The sequence below is a fragment of the Hyalella azteca genome, unplaced genomic scaffold, assembly GCF_000764305.2.
Source record: "Hyalella azteca isolate HAZT.00-mixed unplaced genomic scaffold, Hazt_2.0.2 contig4874, whole genome shotgun sequence".
NCBI lineage: Eukaryota > Metazoa > Arthropoda > Malacostraca > Amphipoda > Hyalellidae > Hyalella > Hyalella azteca.
This window is the reverse complement of record NW_025935084.1, coordinates 138,192-160,084: the sequence shown is the minus strand read 5'-3', so window position 1 is coordinate 160,084 and position 21,893 is coordinate 138,192. Positions and strand designations below refer to the sequence as shown.

The 21,893-nt window shown below is 40.1% G+C and overlaps 1 long non-coding RNA gene across 1 annotated transcript; it reads right to left on the bottom strand.

The window, feature by feature from the left end:
• Positions 1 to 137: 137 nt before the first annotated feature.
• Positions 138 to 21,891, bottom strand: LOC125177786. The gene is made up of 3 exons (XR_007156662.1): positions 21,832 to 21,891; positions 19,596 to 19,652; positions 138 to 205 (listed from the first exon to the last, which is right to left on the bottom strand). It is a non-coding gene; the product is annotated as an uncharacterized LOC125177786 (long non-coding RNA).
• Positions 21,892 to 21,893: the final 2 nt, after the last annotated feature.

Sequence of the window (21,893 nt, the reverse complement as noted above, 5' to 3'; positions counted from 1 at the left end):
ACATTAGTAACGCGTGACGCGTGTGTGGTACACACAACACATCAGTAGCGCGTGACGCGTGTATAATGCACACAACACATCAGTAGCGCGTGATGCGTGTGTGGTACACACAACACATCAGTAACGCGTGACGTACGCTGCTGCGTCGGCTGGGATGCTCTGCACCACCGCGCCGTTGCAGGCCTTGCTTCAGGTCGTGCAGGAGCTGAAAACAAGAAAGCTGTCAATACAAAGCAAGCTCGACAACTAGATAGTCAAGGTTATTGTTAGCGAACAACGTCAAGTCCAACCTAATTGACTGTGGTCGTGTTATACAATAATACAGTTACTCATTCCATGCACGATCTAAGGAATTGATCTATGGAATAAGAAAATAAATTGAAAATAAAGGAAGCAGACGTGAAGGCTCTTCGTCTACAGATAAATTATCCGTCGGCAAAGAATTTGCTTCTATAAGCGTGTTTACCGGAATCGTTAGTAAATAAAAGTATGCACAGAATACTGGAATGAAAATAACCAAAGAAAAAAGGAACTTCGTCGTACGCTGTGGAACAGCTAGCGCCCCAACAAAACACTATAACCCAGCGTCGGTACGCGTTCCTTTGATTTCGGTTACATTGCTGCGCCAGTCTCCGACTATATTTAAATTTTACATCGGCTGTAAAATTTAAATGTATTTTAATTTCGTTTTTAAAAACGAATCAACTATTGCGCCTCGTAATCGTCAACAATAACTTTGAGTAAGAATAGGCGACCAAATTCTTAATCTGAGTACACCGTCAAAGCTCGGGTGCAGGTAAGGATACCACATTCTGCTGTCAGAGGAGCTTGTTAACAGATTCAAATGAAGAGCTTGTCATCCTTAACAGATGCATTAAATACGACATGGACATAAACTATAATAACAGAGAGAAATCGTTAAGTCCATTTACAACTAAGAACAGATAAAAGGATAGTGCCACAGCAAGACGTATACAAAACGAGCACGGTATAAAATTTGATTTCCCTTGACAAATTTTTCTTTCGCAGATGCATACAGAAAAAATAAACAACGTTGCCCAAATCTCAGAAGAAAGAAAAACCTGGAAGCCGCGTGACGAGGGAACCGCATGCAAGTACAGGACTAAAAGTGCAACGAGTGCAGGGAGTGATATGGAGTGCGGCGCACTGCACTTGTCCTGCGCAGTGAGAGGTCACTCCGTTGTGGGTCATAATCTGTCGTGGGTCATAATCTGTCGTGGGTCATAATCTGTCGTGGGTCATAATCTGTCGTGGGTCATAATCTGTCGTGGGTCACAGTCGTTCGTTAATCATAGTTCGTTGTGGGTTCGTAGAAGCAGTGGCCGAATCAGGCACTCCGAGTTTACCATCATCAAGCAAGAAACTGCTACGACCAACAACGCGTTATTTGCACAGCCCATCAATCGAAAAACTAGCCATAGCTACAAGAATGCGTTGATGTAAAGCATACCATAATCATATCAGATTTTCTAACGCGTACAGACTCGCCCATTTACTTGCAATCACAAAGACTCTTTTCAACCTCATCAGACATTATGCGTCGATAAATTTAAATTAAAATCAGCTCATGTGTCCAAGTGACAAGTTAGAAATAATATATAATAGTCGAATATTCCGATGCGCAATCGGTGCTTCGCAAGCATCAAGGTAGCTCTAGACTTGCCGGCCAAACACTCTTTTCGTGAACACTGTAAAATAATTTATCCTGTAAAATAATATGAGAATGCAACGTTTCCATCAGAAAGCGATAGACCACAAAAGGTACAGAGGTCGTGAAGATGTAAGTATTCAAGCCGCGGCTTTCGATAGCGGGAGAAAATTAAGCGCTGGCGCTGGCAGTGTCAGGAAGATCCCGCTGCATATTCAGCAGACTGCATGCTCACGGCCTCTCATGGACAGTAGGTTGCGTTCAGCTCGCCCTGTCAGCGGTATTAGCGCAAATCGCACATTTCCATGAACTGCACATGCACATGTACTAACATTAGAGGCGGTTTTAGAGTGGCCAACGAAGGTAGTCACTGACTGCGGCACGAATTTCTAACAGCCCTGGGCGGAGTGCGTGCTCGACAGGAAGTTTCCTGGAACTGCACCCAACGCTCGCGCCGGTTAAACCAGTGTAAATACAACACCTTTTTGGCATGAATTTTAACAAAAATTCTACATGTCACGGCGTTGTCACATTTATATTTAACAAACTTAAAATTGAAACACAAGCTATAAGATGTTGTATCAATGTCAAGCTTGCTCGGAAATACGTTTAATTACGGATCAAAAATTAGTTAATCAACCGAATTCTTTGCATTAAAATTTGATTGGAAGCTTAGAATGGAGGTTCGTATACGGCGTAGCCCCCAAATGATATTGAATAATGAAAGGCCCAATCATCGTCTTTCCCTTCTAGTAATTCCATTTGAAAGTAAAAAGTTAAAGTTAAGGCTAAAAAGTTAAGGGGAAACCAAATAATCAAAACTTGAAGCACAATCTAAACGGCAACGAAAACCTTCATGTAAATAAATGAATAAAAGTCGTGTAAGACCACACACATCGAGGGCAGGCGTAACAGGTGTTCAGAGCCCTGAACAGCTGCATCGATGAAAGATGTAAGCATACTATGAGTTTCCATGATGCAATTACTCGTATTTCCGTGGTGCAACTCGTGCATCTGTCGCGTCTATATAGCGCAATAGGTATTGCAACAGGTTGCGTGACGCACTCAAAACCGTGTTCCGTTACCTGGAATCACCACAGGTGTCAAGCTCATCTCTATTCCAGCAATTCAACAAGAATATTGGGTGAAAAAGCTAAAACGCGCGTATTGACCGTTATTTTTAAACTTCAAGTTTAATTGAAAGTGTACTCAATTATTTGATTAAATCACAAGTTATCCAAGTACTTAACGTACAGAAAACGCCATATAACTTCACTTAATTATCGTCATCGTAAACGTTACGAAAACCAGCTCCAAAACCTGGAACTCACAAGTAAAATCAACGGAGAAAAGCCAAATTTACGTAAAATAAAGAAACATTCAGATAAAGATATGGTGAAATTTATGAGCGTTTTATTTACCTTTAAATTCTTTTATAACTATTCATTGCACATAATTGCGAGAAAGCTCTTATATACGCCGTTAAAAGGGATCACGAAAAATGAACAGCAGCCTTTTCTTCAACTAGAAGGCTGGAATGTAAATAGCGTAGCATCGGCAAGCGAGCGAAGAGTGATGAGAGATTTTTAACGAGAACTCTGACGCATGTCAGGTGTTCAGATGCATTGGCTTTACGAATGCAGCGTTCTCGAGTATGGGAATAAGCTATTGCATATTTAGAATACGTGGTCATCTGCTGGCATAGCTTAAATACTCTTAGTTTGTGAAAATATTGACCCATCTAATACAAAGTCGGTACCTGGTTGATTGTATACTAAGGAACAGTAATTTATCTAAAAACTGACGCGAAGCCGTCAAAGGAAGAATCAGTAAAAAAGGATTATAAATCATTGATTGTTGATTACATACTATGCAAGCATTAGATACCTCGAAGCGAGTCTCGCGAATTGAGAAAAATTCAACAGAATTTTCGGAAAATCAGGAATAAAAAACTGCTCTGATTATTTTTATCATAATATGCAGAAACCCATTAATTTTACTTGACAAGTAATTTTTGATGTTACTTATTGAAAGCAACTCGGGGAAACTAATGAGCGTCGAATGGAATAATGATAAGAACACAAAATCTTGCCAACCAAGTTCCATATCAAACTTATTTTCGCAGCTGACCTGAAACCTGCGGGCTGATGACTAGGGCTGTAAGTGAACTGTTACCTGCGCTGCATTAACAATAGAGGTTAAACTTCATTCAAATCGAGGCATTAAAGCTTGAGTGATTTATAAAAGATTATGCACCTTGATACTACTTGGCCGATAGGAGGAACGCACGCGCTCTTACTCTCAATACCCGCATGTCACTCTCCGGGTACGCAACAGATAATATTTTAAAGTTGTCGTACGTGGCAACAACCATCAGTGCAAGTCATTTTGCGCTCACTAGCAACATATTCTTTTTGGGAAGTAGGCTTGTGACAATATTGCTCCGGTTACTCATGTCCGGCGTTAGGGGGTTGAATCAGTGAAGCAATAAAAGCCCGACAGATCTATGAGCGGTGTTGGCAATGACTTCGGCTACATTCATGAAACGTGTCCACAAATGCTCATTAAATTTTCCACACTAAGAGCGAGACGTCGTACGCCAATGCTGGAACTAGAAAGCTTTGACTAAAAGCTCCTGGGACCCAGACGATACTAAAAGAAACCCAGACGATATTAGTTAGGTTGGTTGGTGATTATTGGAGCTTCGAAGACTTGTCCATGTAGCTCCAGCGATATTAGTTAACGCCTTTCAACCAAACTCGCCATACGTCTGATTCAGTACTGACCAGCGGAAATGCGGAGCGAGTATACGGAGTATAAACGAGGGCTCATTTACGAGGCGTTGCCTCGCTATAACGAACGTCCAACTATATGGCTACTGAATATTAAGGATAAAGCTGCTAATGATCATTCAATTGGTTTCACTCTACATACTCCAAATACTGATAAGTACTCAAACATCGGATAATAATTCAAATCACATCTGTATTCAAAGGACTTTTCAATACGTTCTAATTGACTGCTGGATACAGCTTCAAAGCGCAGGCCTGTAACAAGAATAACTTCAAATAAATGAATAAAATGTACTACTGAAAAAGCTTACACGTAACTTGTACGAACAGGAAATTAAAGATGTTAAAAAAAACTGTAAATGAAGCATGCACTAAAAATTTAAAAGTGAAGAAAATTCAGCATATCTCTATTGAAAACGTTTCAGAGTCTAGCTCCATCGTCACTCGTCAGTTCGATAAATCTAGAACACAAATACAATCAGAAGCTAATAAAGTTTGGATTCAAAAGAAAAAATGCAGAACTTAAAAAAGTTTGAAGCATGCAACGATGTACAATATAACATTGGTCCAAGTTGTGGGTTTCCAAGAACAACAATTTTGAACAATGCACAAAGAAAGAAAATCAAGTAGAAACTTCGACGTATCTTTCGACAAACGAAAACAGCACGGATGCAAATACAACAATTTTCAAGTTCTAGTGTCAATAACGAAGCCGAAAATCTCGAAAAGAAGACACCGCGCTATAGACTGTTTACCAAACATTTTCAGAACCGTACGACTCAGACACGGAATGAGGACATTCCTAACGTGGACTCGCAAATTTTGCTGACGTACCCACAAAAACACCACAAGATCTCGATATCGAAACTCCATCGCCGCACGTCGGTGGCTTAGAGCGAATAGTGCGCATTAAGTTCGTTCTCTAATATCCATTATCCATGATGGGTCTGAAAAGATTCTGGTTAAGTTTCCCTGTCACGGGTCTCTTCTGTTAATTGGGTTCATTACGAAATAAATATATTTTGATCACGAGCGTACGTGTTTTGATTCAAGTATTCAGTTTAGTCTTTGTTCACATGAATACGAATACAGCATACAAAATTAGTACTTTGAACTTCGTTCAGCACGTGATCCTTCTATACGTGTATTGATTGCCTAGTGAATATAAAGCAGCATACAGCAGCTTTGACGCATTGAATCAAAATCCTTTTACTTTGACAAATACAATTATAATCTACAAAGTTTAAAGATCCTCGGTGGTCTAGGGTTATTACAGCAAAGAGTACATGGATGTCGAAGGTCTTAGATTATTTATTAATGTTGAGAACAGCCCAGATCATTATTATATAATGGCCCAAAATATGAACATGCATCGCATAGACCTTGCTGCATTAGCAACAAGTGCAATAAATGGCGAAACAGGCCCGTTGTAACCAATCTGGTTCTAATTGATGTTAATTAACACGATTTATGTTAATTTGGTGAAGTTGTAGAATAAGGGTAAGCCTACTAACCGTTATATAGGTAAATGAGAATACTGTTCTTCTTTATGGAAAATGTTCAATTTGTTAGTGAACGACGCGCATTTACATTACAACCTTGCTCTAGCTTGACCCTCACGCAGTGAATATACTGGTGCGACAACACCTACGAGCATTAAAACGAACTTATAATTGTACATAAAATGATTCAAAATGTCAAACGTTACAATGCTAAACAAAATTAAATACGATGATGAGGGAGCACATTGCTAAAACATTTCCAACAACTAGCAGTAGGTATCAAGTTAAGCAATGAAATTAGCACCGCACAGAAGAAATAACCAAATTGTAAGCCGGAAAAAGCGAAGCTGATCCGTCGCAAAGGGCGTTGCAAATTGAGTGATGCCACAGGCGCACTCGTCAATCTAATGTCGCAGGCAAGTAGGCTCCAAGTAAAGAGCAATCAACAAATTTGAATCCTAGTACTTTGAAAGTTTATTCCCATAAAAACGAGATTTGTGATTTTCCATTCAGAAATAATTGAATGAATCTAATGTATCATAGGATATTTCCTACACAAGAACACGCAATAAAAGTTAGTAATTTCAGTCAATGAACATAAAATTTAAAAAATAGTATAGGTTGACTTGTTTTCATCGTGTAGAAGAGGTTGTTAACATTTCCTCATGCATTATACATCGTTAGTAGCAACCGCAGATAACATTAGCGCCGGCGAAAGCAGCCTGGAGTTCACCGAAAAACACTGCAAACAAACTTCGTCACAGTAAAAAATTAAACACGTAGCAAAAAAATTGAAGAGAAGTAATTGAATCAGGCCGAAGTGTCAGTGTCTAAGACTGAATATATAGTAAAAGAGGAAAACCTCCAACTGATAAGGCAACAAAAAATCAAAGAAATCAAAGTGCATAGCGCATCTTCTCGCAATTACGCAAGAGGGATTAATGCTAGTCCTTCCTGCATGGCAAATTGCGAGTGGTCGTACATGAACACAACAATCAAATGAAAGTACAAATAAAAAAAACAGCAATCAAATATAGCAGGAAAGCTTTTTCTCTCGCTCATCACAATTTGAACGATAACATCCAAGCTTCTGAAATGCAGTACAATAATTATTTCAGCAGTTACTGGAAGCCACGGCACCACCACGAATTCCCCAGAACAGCCAATCACAATCCAGCATTTATCTCAGCGGCACGCAGGAAGGAAGCGAGTGTATCATGGCTACCGCCGCTGCAGGTGGCGAGGATGGCAGATCTGATGTGAGGTGACAAGAATGGCTGGAAATGCTTGGAAGGCTCGGCGGTGCAGGTGTACGATCTATTTCAGCGGTCGTTTGATAATTTTAATTTAAAATTAAAGGTTTTCATCTGGAAATACGTGTATTGGTCCTTTTTAGCGCATTTTCTCATTTATGGAAAAAGGCGCTATTGTGCTCGCCGTGTCCGTCCGTCTGTCCGTCCGTGACTTCACGTTTTCGTCGAGGAGAAAATGCGCTCTCAGTCACTCACTGCAGTGAGTACTGAGTTATATTTTTTAAATGTAAGTGCAGCTGCGGCTGTTGTGTCTTAGTAACGAAGTCAACTATAATTGCCGTGCCTCAATACTACGATGAAGTTCAATGCGGGAGAAATTTACGGGTCAAAAAGGAAGTTTTTCGGTGCCCAGAAAATAATATGTTATGAATTTGCTGGCATAACATTAAAACTAATTAGTTTGACAGCGAGATACCAGGCATAGCCTCGAAATCGGATTCTATGATGCAATTAATCCCAAAAATAAATATCCCACAAATTGACAGAACTACAATGTTTTCACAAATAAGCGTGAAAAATTGATTCCTAATTTATAAAACCTCGTACAACACTCGGTACGATTATAACATTGTAAAATTCTGCAGTGTGACAAGGGTTTAACACGAGTTCGATGTCGCGCTTACCTTGGCAACCGCCATGAAGTGTGCTCTTCGTCTCGTTGTATGGGTATCACAAGTCGCCGAGTACACTTATTATCAGACACAATCATTCGATTACTACACTGAGTCACTGAGCCTCCATATAATATACTGACAAACATATAATATACTGACTTCTTCCAGTCGTTTATTCATCGATAATCAAATATTTTCAGCTTAGTGAAACGCATGTTAGTCATCATACGATAGCACTGAACTGGTCCGTAAAAATAGAAGCCGCTTCTTATTCATAAAATGCACTGTTGGCAGATCCTATAACTAATAAACTCGGCGCACAATTTGAGCGAGCACAACTTCAATAACAGTTGATAAGAATCATCAAGAGGCTCAGTTCACCACTTCACAATCAACAATTGTCTAACCTGCGACAATTGCAGTATGGAAAAGTTAACTACAAATTCGCATTAGCTAAAGTTAAGGTGTGTGAAAGCGGGAGTAGAGGAAGAATGAACTATAGAAATTACAGAAAGAGAACGGAGTGAAGTGAATGGTCGAAAGCGAGCGCATGAGACTTTCTAAGCCACGAATACCAGCGAATTAAGCATCGATTCAAGTGAACACAGCGCTAAATAAATGCGATGCTGCAGTGGGCTAGCTAGCAGAATTACTACTTAATTAGACGCCGGCAATGCAGGAGTAACGCTATGGCAACAACACCGTTCCGTAGAAATGCAATGCACTGACATTTTCTCTCTGTATAGTGTCCTCTTGCGAAGTCATACGGCACTCGACGTGTATACAGTCGGGCTTACAACATTGAATTATTACTCTCAGTTCATTCATAATATATGTCACGGGAGAGAAGTTGGCTGAAAATCTATAAGTCAAATGAATAGCCTAAAATTCACTGCCAATTTCGAAATCAACACATCATTTGGAGGAAACGTTTCATTGCGAACTTGACGTAGCATGATCCTTTGGATCACTCGATGAAACTAATTCAGTCTGAATATTATTAACTATTTAGCGCACTGGTTAACATCAGTTATTAACACTACTGATTAACAAATCAAAAGAGTGACCAGAACTCCTCAAAAACTTCAACGATCCAGAAACGATATTAAATGCAAGTTTACGCAAAGTCGCGAACTACATCATTAACTTGACAATTTAATAAATCACTTCAGTAGTTCATTGCTTATCACGCGAATGACGCGATGAAGGAACACTGAGCGCACAGAACGCAACACTGCATAGCAGCACCGACACCAACGCATGACTGGCAGCATCAGATGACACGCGGCCGCCTCACGTCAACCTCCCAACGTTGGCCCTGTCAAACCAACAGCTGAGGTGGCAAGTAGTCACGGCTGCACGTGCCTTGGTCACTAATAATTTTGGTCACTAATAATTTTCAAGCTCCAAGGCACAGAAGGTGCCTTGCTCACAACTCGATAATTTTCAAGCTCCTTATTTTATTGTACAGCAAAAGAGGCTATCTTGTGTCAGGATATTTACCTAACACATTATTAAGCCGCGGTTCCAGTACATCAAGCAGTGTTCATTCAAGTGCGTTAATCGACTTTTCATTCATATTTTTGTGTTATTCATAAAAAGATCCTGTGTATAACAATTGCATGCAAGTGAACTGTCCATAACCTTTTAACGGTAATAATTTCATCATTCTTCCACCATCCCAAGACGTTATTAACCGCGAGAATGCATCACATCTTCTCTCGAAATGGCAACGCAGCTCCAGAGACACAGCATGACCGATGGACAATTTCTCTACGTTAAAACAAACATAATGTCACGTTTGAAAACAATGCGCCTAAAGCGGATTCAACTCTTTAACGAGTGTAACAACGATATTGAAACGAACGGAACCATAAACCTCTCACAAAACTAAAAATAACTCTGACCCAAAGTACGATTGTGAAATCGAGGAAATTAAAGTGCGATTTTCATGTACCGTTACGAATCCCGAGTCTTCGGCGAGCAGCATGAGAAGGCGGAATTTGTGCGTCGTGTTGCGAGATGTGCATCGTAATCAAATATTTAAATTAATAACTTCCAAGTGCCTTTCGAAGTACATGATGGTACGAAATCAGTATGAGCGACTAAGGATGAAAAAATGAGAACATATTAGTATTCCTGAAGGCCATTTTAATTCGGTGTAACGGTTGCAGCGCGCCAAGGATCGCGTGCGACGGGAAATGCCGCGCCCCAAAAAACAGGACCCATAGCGTTGTCGAAAACAAAACGCGAGCGTACGACGTTATTTGCAGTTCCTTAAATCTCAATACCAGTAAAAATGTTATTCCGAACTAATCGTTCAACATCCTAGTTGTTTTAAATAAAGAAATCAATAAATTAATGAAAACCTTAAAAAAATCAGCGCGCAATATCTTGTTTGTGCTCTGTGACTTAACTAATTAATATAGTTTTTTAAGATAGCTACGACAAAAATGGAGATCGTATAGGCGAGAATACCTTCCTTTTAGTTCAATTAATTATTACTTGTTGATAGGGAGGACATGACGTGAAATTTACGATCACTAACGCAAGTGATAAATAAACATTTCATCGAAAACGTCCAACAATATATGAAGTGGCGTGGTTTTATACAAAGTTTCACAAGTCATAGGCAAATGCGCTTGATGACGAATGGCACGACCCTGACATCTAAAACTGAAGACGAGGTCCGCACAAATTCATTAAATCAAAAAATTCGTACCTCAATATAGGATTCAGTTCAAATTGAATTCAAATTATTGATTTTGAAAGGCAGATGAAACGAAATGCATGGCCAGAACAGTGAGTATAGATCTCAATCGCACACTTTCGAGATAATCGCATATTTGACGATTGAAAAAAATATTGAATGAATCTAAGTAAATTAACCATATCTTCATAACAAAAAAACGTTTCGGGGATCATTGTATTCCTAAAAATTTTGTTATACTGAAAAAAAACTGGTAGCTGAAACGTTCCGATAAGATGTGGTATATGCTACTCGGCGTTTCCTTTGATTTGAATTCGTTGCTAAACCAAAAATGTATGGCCAGCCATCGGGCAGAACTAAAGAGGTTTAAAGTTCAATGATGTTCTAAGCTTAAACAGTTGCAGTTCTTAAACACATAATAGTTGCATTATGATCAGGTGCCATCTGGTTAATATCAGCCATCTCAACATGTTGGCCATTTCTTTCGAAATTTCGAAATTTGTACTAAAAAATTAGCTATGCTATAGGAATCGAAAGATAGAGGCAACACGAGATAAAGATGACGAGAAGTGCTGAGGAGAACTGGAAACACCATTAAGTTACTCTGCTGATACCTTGAGAGATATCAACATTTACTTTAAGTAAACGTTTTATTTAATTTGCTTCGATCCATTTAAAAAACTCTCAAAATGTCTTGGAATTTTACTAAATGGTTAATATTTACATCAATAGAATAGAACCGTTTCAATTTAAAGCTAATAAAAAAGGCTAAAATACGAGTATATGACAAATTTAATTCAAAATAAAACGAATTTATAATGAGCTAATAATAGAATAAAAAGTTCGCTGGATGGATAAAAAGATTTTACCCATCTTTAGATGCAATAATACGTATTTCTAAAAATTTTCTACTTCATGTCAACTCTTGATCGAGTATCAAAGCCTTTGCTATACAAATATGTATTTGTAAATATTTGTTTCAGTGACAATAGCAATATTGTTCATCGCGGACAATAGCAAGTGCTACTCATAAGACTTGTCATGCATAACACAAGCAACAATTCCGAGGAGTAAAAGAAATAAAAACAAGCAGCCAAGTATTGTGGTAGCGAGGCATCTGTACAGACAAGAGTGCGGCCATTGTGGGAACCATTATAACCCTCACAAGGCTATTTAATGACAATCCCTTATGCACGAGACTGTCAATAAGAAGTTCATTCAAACTATATCTAATTATATCATTATATGTCAAGTAATTCACACTCGCAGCTTCGCTTCTAACATTGGCAGCTTTCATCATATTTGTAAATAGTTTTTCCTGTATCTTCTATGCACCGCGTCGAGAGTTGGATGTTGACTGGAATTGACTGGAATTTCCTCGAATAAAGTAAAGTGATAGAAAAATTATCCGAGTACCAGCGCAATTTCCGGGTGCAACAGCAGCAGGGCAATGCTAACCTTAATGAACTTATTTATACCATTAAATGTTGTAAAATATGATTGATGATATGCTTCCCTGCGCCGTATTATTATGACTTAACCTCTAATAATGATAGATCCATATAAAATCACAAGCTCCCATTGACAATGCATAAACGAAACTACAATGATGGTCGTTCTTCTTGCAAGCAAAATATTATCAAACAAACACGGTGAATTGTTAATGATACAATCATTGATGCCCAAGAAAAATATCATTGTATTCGCATGCTCGCGCCAACAGTGAGACGTCCAATAATGACAGCTCGTGAGGGGAGAGTCCACCTGCGGTGAGAGTGGGGGAGGCCCCATGTGATGATGCGAGTGCCAAGGGAGAGCAAAAGAGAGCAGTGCCAATGCAGGTGCCAACGGCTGGACGAGTCCAAATTAGGGGGAAGAAACATCTTGGAAACAGATAGTGTGACATTGTTAACGCAACTTATTTTACAGAGTGGGTATTTTAACTGATTCAATGGTAGGCAAATTGGAAGCAATAATAAGCAAGAAAAGATTGAAAACATAAATGTAAATTGTCTTCAGTTACCCGCGAAATGAGAGTGAAAGGAGGTAATACATAACTGAATGCAGGCATTCCATGAAGACGACACGTTTTACAGTTTACATGAACCAACTAATTACAATTCGAAGTAACTTTTCACGAGTTAAATTAAAAAAATTCGGTTTTTCCAACCGATAAGTGCGTCCGTCACTCGGCTAGAGAACGGGCGAGTCCACTTTGCACGTTTTGGCGGGCGCTTTGAAAGCTGATAGCTCACAGCCCCCCCCCCCTCCCCCTCCGGTATCCAAATTTACCTCAAGTCGAAGCTACAGATGATGAGCGAGCTCGGCTTCACCGTCCCTTTGTCTGAAGCGACTTTTGATTTTTCTGACAGTAATTATCTTAACATTCCAAGCTAGCAGTGGACGGCTTGTAAACTAAATTACGTCTTTTAAGTGCATTAATTTCAGCGAACGACTATAATTCATGCAAAAATAAATCATCAGAATATTAAATCAACGAAAACAGTGTCGATTCATTACATGGAGTTTTAAATTTACTTAAGCCAGGCATCATCGCAGATATGATGCGTGACAGGGCCACAGGACGAATAGTGAAGCTGTTATCTTATCTGCGATTTTAAGATTAGTTATTTTCAAACCAGTATTTTGATTGGCTGCAAACATTACTGGCATCTTGCATGAAAAGCAAACAAGATTCTACCACTTGCAAGAAAGTTAATATGAAGACACAAGCGTACAAATGCGATAATGCGTCATTACCAGTACGATTTGTCTATGAATGAAGCAGTGAAACGTAGAGCTTGATTATTCACGGCTGACGTCGCAGTTGCTCAGGGCGCGCCGCCAGATAGAGAGCAGCTGTACAAGAAGCTCGAGCCGAGGCGGAGCTCAGCAATCGATCTACATCCGGTGGCAGGCAGGTCCAATCTCGAGACGCCGTGGGGGAAGAAGCTTGTCCATAAATGCAGCAATTTTCTTCGTATTATAAACTTAATAAACATTCATGCCAGCGAAAATAAGTAAGCATTATCACCGATCGTCCGATAGCACGTCAACTGCGAAGCTTGTCACGTCCAGTTGACAGATGTGCATTACTTTGTTCATTACTAAAGTGTGGTCACTAAAAGTGGACTAACCCGTAAACGTTGCCAGGCTTCCTCTTGCTCACCAACGTTGCCAGTACGCACGCCCGACACCCAAAGCTTGGTGACGGATTAAACAAAGACGATGAGGAAAGCTGGCCAGACGTGTGAACTATCACAAGCGATTACAACACCCAAAGAAATCATGGGGAGTTTAAACTTGTAATGCATGTGAGCAAGCATGATATACGTGTGGAGGATAGCTTAATAGTTAAGATACAACGTAATAATTAACGCATTGATCGGGAAGACGGCGGACGCGCGTTGAAAACAAGGGAGACGTTCGAGGCGGCCCCCTGGCACAGGGCGGGAGAATTTTAGGAGGGAAAGGTGTTGGCAAGGCGGGAAAAGGGCGTGCGTGAGGCGGGAGAAAGGCGGACACCGCGAGTGTGAGGCGGGAGAAGGCGGTCAAGGCGTTGGTCAGAAGGCCACGAGGCGTGTGAATGTGTTCAGAGGGCGTCTTGGGGGTGCAAAAATAAATGGAAAACATAACATTGCCAACAAAGATGAACTTTTGCATGCTAAGATTATTTTGAAAGACATTGGGTTAAACGAGAAAAATCTAAAAACGAAAGTTGAACGCAGCAATAGGTAGCAGAACCTGGACATATTCATTTAGGCCCTTAGAAGGAATAATTGCCAACCAACTCAGTAGCTTCTACGACCCAAAGACCCAAGAGATATCACTCCGCCATCACGTAACACCAATACTTAATGAGACATCAGAAACTCATTAACTTGCTCAGCACGAGCCTTAATCACAATGTTTTCAGCTACCGACATGAAGACTTTGGAGCGTAGCAGGCCGACGCTGGCAGCGCAGCAGTTCAGCTTTGGCTCTTGGCTGTACGGCAGAAACGTGGGCTGCAGCACAGCTGTGCGGCATGCAAGAGCAACGGAGGCTGCAGCAGCCGAGGTATCTCAAGGGTGGCACATGCATAGCGCTGCTTCAACGCCGGTCTCGAAGGTCGCACATTTGGCGCTTCGGAGGCTGAGGCTGGCCAGAAGAGGACGACTGCGCGCAAGCTTGGGTAGGCCAGCGCAGCGAGGTCATCCGTCTCTCTTGCTCTCCCACAACCAGCACCATATTCGAGGTCGTTTACCCCACAACGCTCGTACAAGGTCACTCACCCCTCCACAGAGAAGCGCCGGCCGCCCTGCACATCCGAAGGTCGCTCGCCTGCCGAGGTCGATCACAGTGCGGCTGCCACGGCCTTGGCTTTTCCGTTCAACATACAACGACCTTGCGCTGCAACCGACGACCTCGTACCAAGGACGACGACCTTGCATCAAGGTTATTGACCTTGATCACACAAGTAAGCTCAAGAGCAATGCCGATTGATTTTATGAGAAGGTTAATGACCTTCAGGACTGAAACTAAAATCGATTATCCCAGCACCATGACCTTCGTGCTATCATTTCGTTCCACGCAGCCATGCAAGCAACGACTTCGGTTTCTCGTGCAGTAATTTGCCTTCTTGCAACAATATGGATAATAAACCTTCCAAGTTGTCACACTGGCACATTTTTTTTAAATCAAGCAGAAAAGTAAATTTTTTTAATTATTTATTTCCTAGCATTAGCTAAAAGTCAATGTTTATTTTGGAATCTCTCAAATTTTGAAAGCATTCATTAGAGCATAAGCTTCAATGATGAGCAAGAAGACAATCACACAATCCTGTCAGTAATGAATTCGGTACATGTTACAAAATAACATACAACATGAATTACGAAGCTTGCACACATATTCGCTGATCTCATACCAAATTTTACGAACACAAAGGGACTCGAGGCTCACTAAAGAGCAACAAGAGGGACAGGAAAAGGCTGTTGTCACCTGTTCACGCAGCGCACGCGTCATCAAGCAGCTCTTATCTTATGAATTGATCAGACTATTTCAAGCTCACCGTTCGAGTGACGCAAACAAACACTAATGCTTTAGTGCGTTGTAATCGTCTGTTAAATCTAGATCGTGTTGGCTTTATTTGTGCAGGTCGAGTAATGTTAGGCTAAGGTGGTTTGGTTTGGTAATGTGAAAATAAATATCATACATAAAAGGGACTATGGATCATGAAAGTCTTGAAAGGTGCACGTCTTTCAATGAATTTCTATTTAATGTTCAAAAACTCATCTACAAGCAGGATATCTCATGCAAACAACGGCAGGTATAGACGGGAAAAATGAAGGCCTTCGAACGCAGGATTAAAGGTGACGGCACCGTCGCATGTAGGCCAAGTAAGGGCCAGTCAAAAAATCTGGCCTGGGTTTTTAAAAGTGATTCACAGAAAGGAAAGATCAATGAACAGAATTGAAATGCTGTACAACTCATCAGAAACTGAGATTCACAGAAAGGAAAGATCAATGAACAGATTTAAAATGCTGTAAAACTCATCAGAAACTGAGATTCACAGAAAGGAAAGATCAATGAAAAGATTTAAAATGCTGTACAACTCATCAGAAACTAAGCTTTTACTCGGCTATAATCTAGGATAAATTTGAAACTCTGGTTAAAATTGGAGTAGCGAATTCTTTACAGTAACGGCGGTTACAAAAAAGAAGTTTCATGATTTTACTCATCAAAACTGTAGTTAGATCATGTTCCAGGATAACTGTCATTCAGTAAATGATATATAAGCTTCATGAAATAAACCTAACATGTAATGCAAAACCTGTGCAAAAGCGTCTTTCAAACTCAGTTAATCTTTCTTTTTGCCTCCACGCGTGAGAGTTTCATTCTAAAACGAAGCTCAACCAAAGGTTTTTGATCTATCAAAGAATCAGTACCATACTCAGTTTAACAACAATTTATGTCAAAACCAAATTTCGGTACTTAGAGAGTGCCACACTTACACTTTGAACCTAGCGCTCTCACAGCGACACACAAATTCCATTTTAGTGAAAAGTGAAGGTCGGGATAAGGAATTTGTGACCATCATTGCCAATAATTTCCATTAAGAATCACATAATGCGAGGAAAAGGCTGACGAACAAGCAGAATTTTAACGCAGATGGGCATATTTTTAACATTTGTATCGAGACCGCATTCATGGGTATGTACGGCAGACGAATATGTAGATCAAAATTGGTCCCCAGGTATGGCTTAATTTAATCCTTGAATTCTAAGAACAAGATGATCCGACTGAATAATGTAAACATTAAGAATAGTTCAGCACCTTCATGAGTAGTACATATTTAAAGGTATGACTTTTAAATATAAAGAAATAAAGTATTCCCCACAGGTTAATGAAAAACTTTGGGTAAATAAGTGGAAAGATTTAAGACGACGGGAGAAATGTTTTACTGGCGGTCGATGAGCGCTGGTAGCGACAACGGAGCTACAGGGGACTGCATCGGTCTTAGGGGCGCGCGGCGCTGAACAAAGCAGATCAGCTGGTGCGCGCGCTATCAATAGTGCAGGTGCACACGCAAGCAAGGGAGGGATGGCGGCAAAAAGCATGGCTAGGGACAAGAAATACACTGAGTTAGATAGAGAGATAATTGAGAATAACGCTCGCAAGAAGGGACGCTGAGAAAAAGGCAAGGGGTTTGTTGTAAAGAAAGAGGGGAGCAGAAGACGCGTGCTAGGGGAAGCCCTCGTACCCTCGGAGGAAGTGAGGGGACCGAGCAGCAAGTGACCGCACACTGGGGGGACGTGCCCAGAGCCCTCGTCTACACCAGGGGAGGCACGCAAAAACCTCTTCCCTTCCATAAAAAGCTCAAGCGATAGCGGTAAAACACGCACAAGAAAGACAAGCAACGCGGGGCTGTTGCCAGCGATACAGCCAATGGACAATAAAGACTTCTTTCCCAATCGCTTTAACTCGACTGCATTACATCTCTTATTTATACAAGACTGGTAAAGCCGCATCCTGCTAGCGCTGCAATAAATCTAGAAAATACATGAAAAACATACGATCGTGCATTGCATACTCATTTAGATTCACGAGGAAAAATTTTATACTTTCGTAAAACCATTGGAGTGAACTGGTTTGACGGTGTCAGACACATGACAAGCGCTCGAGGTTTAAATCGTTCGTTGTCGATTTCGAATCAAGTTCATACTTGATGGTACATTTTCAAACACGATAAGCATAACTGGCAACAATTATTCTGCATACAATATCAGTTACAATTCAGTAACAATAACAAGTTGTTGAAAAGTGACAGTTTAATTAGATTGGGTTGAATGTAACACCATGAAGTCCTTTTCGTGAGCTAGCTAGTGATACTATATAAAAAATTATCTGCCGTATTTTGTTGGCTCACAATTATTTTTGCCAATTGTGATTTGCCAATCACAATTATTTTGCCACGTCCCTACTTCCTTGCATCATTGAAAGTGTTGGAAATTATTTTTCTTCCACGACGAAACTATCAAATGATGAATACAATAAATGTATGCGAGATATAACATCGCTGCAAAACACTTCATCATACTGGTACAATTGCACCTAAGCGACTATCGGCACTGACGCTGTAAATAAAAGAACTGCTTGCTGAACTCCATGATGATTTATTGGCAGAAGTTATAACACACCATGCATGGTCATACCACCACCATTAGGATATAACCATAACGATTATAACACCACCATCATGGTTATAACACTGACATGGTTATAACACTAAGATGGTTATGCAAGAAACAGTTGTAAAATAACTATAGTTATATATCAAACACACGGTAAGGAGATTATATAACTTCAAAAGAGTACAATTCATGTGGGTATTGCATCCTATAGATTTTGAAGGGCGGCAATTGTTATAAAACAATCGAGAGCTCATGCGACGGCGGGGATCTTCATTCACCCTAAATATTTCCCTGGTATCTTGTGATATTTGAAGATGCCGGGGTAATTGAACGCTTGGCTTATCAATACACGCAACTGTGGTAAGTGGTAGTGCCACACAACAATGTTACGTCAACTGTGGCAAGTGGCGGCGCCACACAACAATGTTACAACTGTGGCAAGTGATGGCGCCACACAACAATGTTACGTCAACTGTGGCAAGTGGTGGCGCCACACAACAATGTTACGTCGACTGTGGCAAGTGGATTTCACTTCATCACTAACGCTTCATCGCGCATCAGAAGCTTCTCCACAAGATTACCAACCATTTTTGGTAAATTGTTACAGTCGTTCACTTCATTCGATCTTAACTCGCAAGCATTTAATTATTTAATACCTAAATCAAAATGAACTGGTATTCTGTCAAAATTGTTAGAAATTGCACTTGTACAATAAATTGTTCAGCGTAATATCTAGGGGCAAATACGAAACAGAAATTTCGTTAAAGTGAAACCATCACGACACAATTGCTTGAAACGAACACAATCATGCGAGCATCAAGCAGCGCTACCATGCACTGATAAAATGAGTTCGACATATTATTTCAACGTTGCAGTCGATAGAAGATCATTATAGTCAACGAGTGCAAATCGAGATTATTGAGACATCAGTCAGCACTTGCATTGAATTGCATAACATTGAGGGTGCAAAAAATGTTCAGATAACAGCCGTGACTCTCTTGGCAAAAAATCCCATTTTTTAAATCACGAGTAAGTTTTTCTAAGCACTACTAACTTCTCGAACCATGGGTTTTTAAAGACGACAATTGTCGACAAATTCTTACAATTTTCATGAATTAATTACTTAGTTAAATATGTAGATTGTGAGAGGTTAGGGGTTGATCTCTTCGAAAATTAACGTCACAGCGGCGGCGCTGCCAAAATCTTCACTATTAACTAACACAGAATCACATTATTACTAGCTACCTTCGTGGCGTACACGCATCACTCACCTGTTTATGGTACACGCAGCACTCACCAGTTCGCGTACACGCAGAACTCACCTGTTTCTGTTCTATGAGCTGGTCGTGACGACGCCTCAGAACCTCTTGCTCCTTCAACTGCAAACAAAAATATCAAAATATTATCAACTGAAGACAAATATCGATATTTGAAATATTAACCTATGACTTACTTGAAGTCAACACGGATACACGTAAGCAAAGGCCTCAGGAGAGCCATTACTTAGCAATGTTCCCTCAAACAAGAGAGCAGTGCCCTTCGTTGGCTCGTACAATAGCGGCGCTGCATGCGAGCTCCAGGGTCCAGTTTCGGTTACAATTAACCCCGCATGACCGATGCGAAGACATGAAATAACATGGTGTCAACACTCATACTTCTAACTTCCTTGTTCATGTTGGCAGCACTTGACATAATCTGCCCTTCTACATTCTATTATGTTAATACGCTCTTACGACTGAGCAGATGTGGATATAGATATGAACGTATTTACAGTGGGTGCAAAAAAAAAAGTATTCGACACAAAGGAAAAACTTTAAAAATTAAAGCCTATTCAACAAAATAACATAAATAAACCCTATTCTAACGTAAATTTAGATGGGAAACGCAAATATCATATCATAACAACAATTATCATTAAATGTTGACTTGATAATTACAATTTTGTAAAAGTTAAGGTTCAAAAAGTATCCAACACATAATAAACAATACTTCGTCATGTGACCTTTAGCAGCCAACACTGTTTCTAACCGATTGGAATACTTGTTTACAAGATTAACACATATGCTAATGGGAATTTTATCCCACTCTTCCTTGCATATTTCTTTCAATTGGATAAGATTTCTTGGATCTCTCTCCTGTACCCACAATTTTCATTACCGCCACATTTTCAATCGGATTGAGGTCAGGTGATTGGCTTGGCCATTTCAATTACTCAATGTCCCTCCTCCTGAAATCATGCAAGAGTTGCCCCAGCCGTGGGCTCGGGTCATTGTCTTGTTGGAATATCTAACCTCGAGGAAGGTTCAATTTTTTGGCTAATTTCACGTGACATCTCTCATGAATGCCCCGATACATTTCAGAGTTTATCCTTTTCTTCCATGATTTTCGATTCTCCTGGGCCTGAAGAAAAGAAATAACCCCAAAGCATTATGCTGCCACCTACAAACTTCAATGTTGGGACGGTATTCTTCGGGTGAAACGCAGAGTTCTTCTGTCACCAAACACAACTGACACAGCTCCGACCAAACAGCTCAATTTTAGTCACATCTGATCATAATATTTATCCCCAAAACTTGAAGGTTATTTCACGTGTTCTTTAGCAAAGTTCAGGCGGTTTTTCGCGTGAATTTACTGAAAGAGCGAGGTTTTTCTTGGTGAACGAGAGTGAAATCCTCTCTCTCGAAGAACTGTCCTAATTGTATTCTTGCAAACATTTGTTCCACTTGATTGCAAATCTTTTTGCAGTTCAGAGCGAGTCAGTCGAGGATTACTCTGTACTTTTTGAACTTAACTCCGAGCTGTACGATCAGAAATTTTTGTAGGACGCCCTAAACGAGGCAGACTAGTAGAAAGATGGAATGATTTCCACCTCCAACAGTATCACCAGCTGCCGAATTTGGGATATTTAATACGGATGAAAATTTTCTGTATCCCAAACCATCTCTGTGTACCTGAATAATTGATTTTCTAGTTGATTCAGACAATTCTGCAGTTTTAGGCATTGTTGAAGAGAAAAATTTAGGCTACCTTCTAATGACGATTTTAAGTAATGAATGACTGCAGTTAGAAAGATGTCTATGACGTTCATTTGCAGTCTAGGATATTCAAACGTTTTCTGATTCTAGAATATTCTCCCGAACATAATGGATGAGAAATTATTGGTGAATCAAATTCTTCTTTACCATGTGTTGGATACTTTTTGAACCTCGACTTTTACGAAATTGCAATTATTAAGTCAACATTTGATGATAATTGTTGTATTGATATGATATTTGTATTTCACATGTGAATACAATACAATAGTGTTTGTTTATGTTTTGTTAAATAAGCTTTAATTAAATCAAGTTTTCCCTTTGTGTCTGATACTTTTTTGCAGCCACTGTATATAGGACTCTTAAGAGATTCAGTAGCAAATGTTAGACCTCTTAAATTTCTAGAGTTCTCCTGGCTGAGCATTGTCCTCCATTGCACACGTTGAGATGAAAAACAAAACATGGAAACATTCTTAAGAAAGCTAACAGAAACCCATTGTTCTTGTAGGGATAGTTTTCCACTGACCTTCTCTATGGCAAGCTGCAGCCCCGAGTCTCGGGGTGTCGTGGATGCTGGGGTGACGGGTG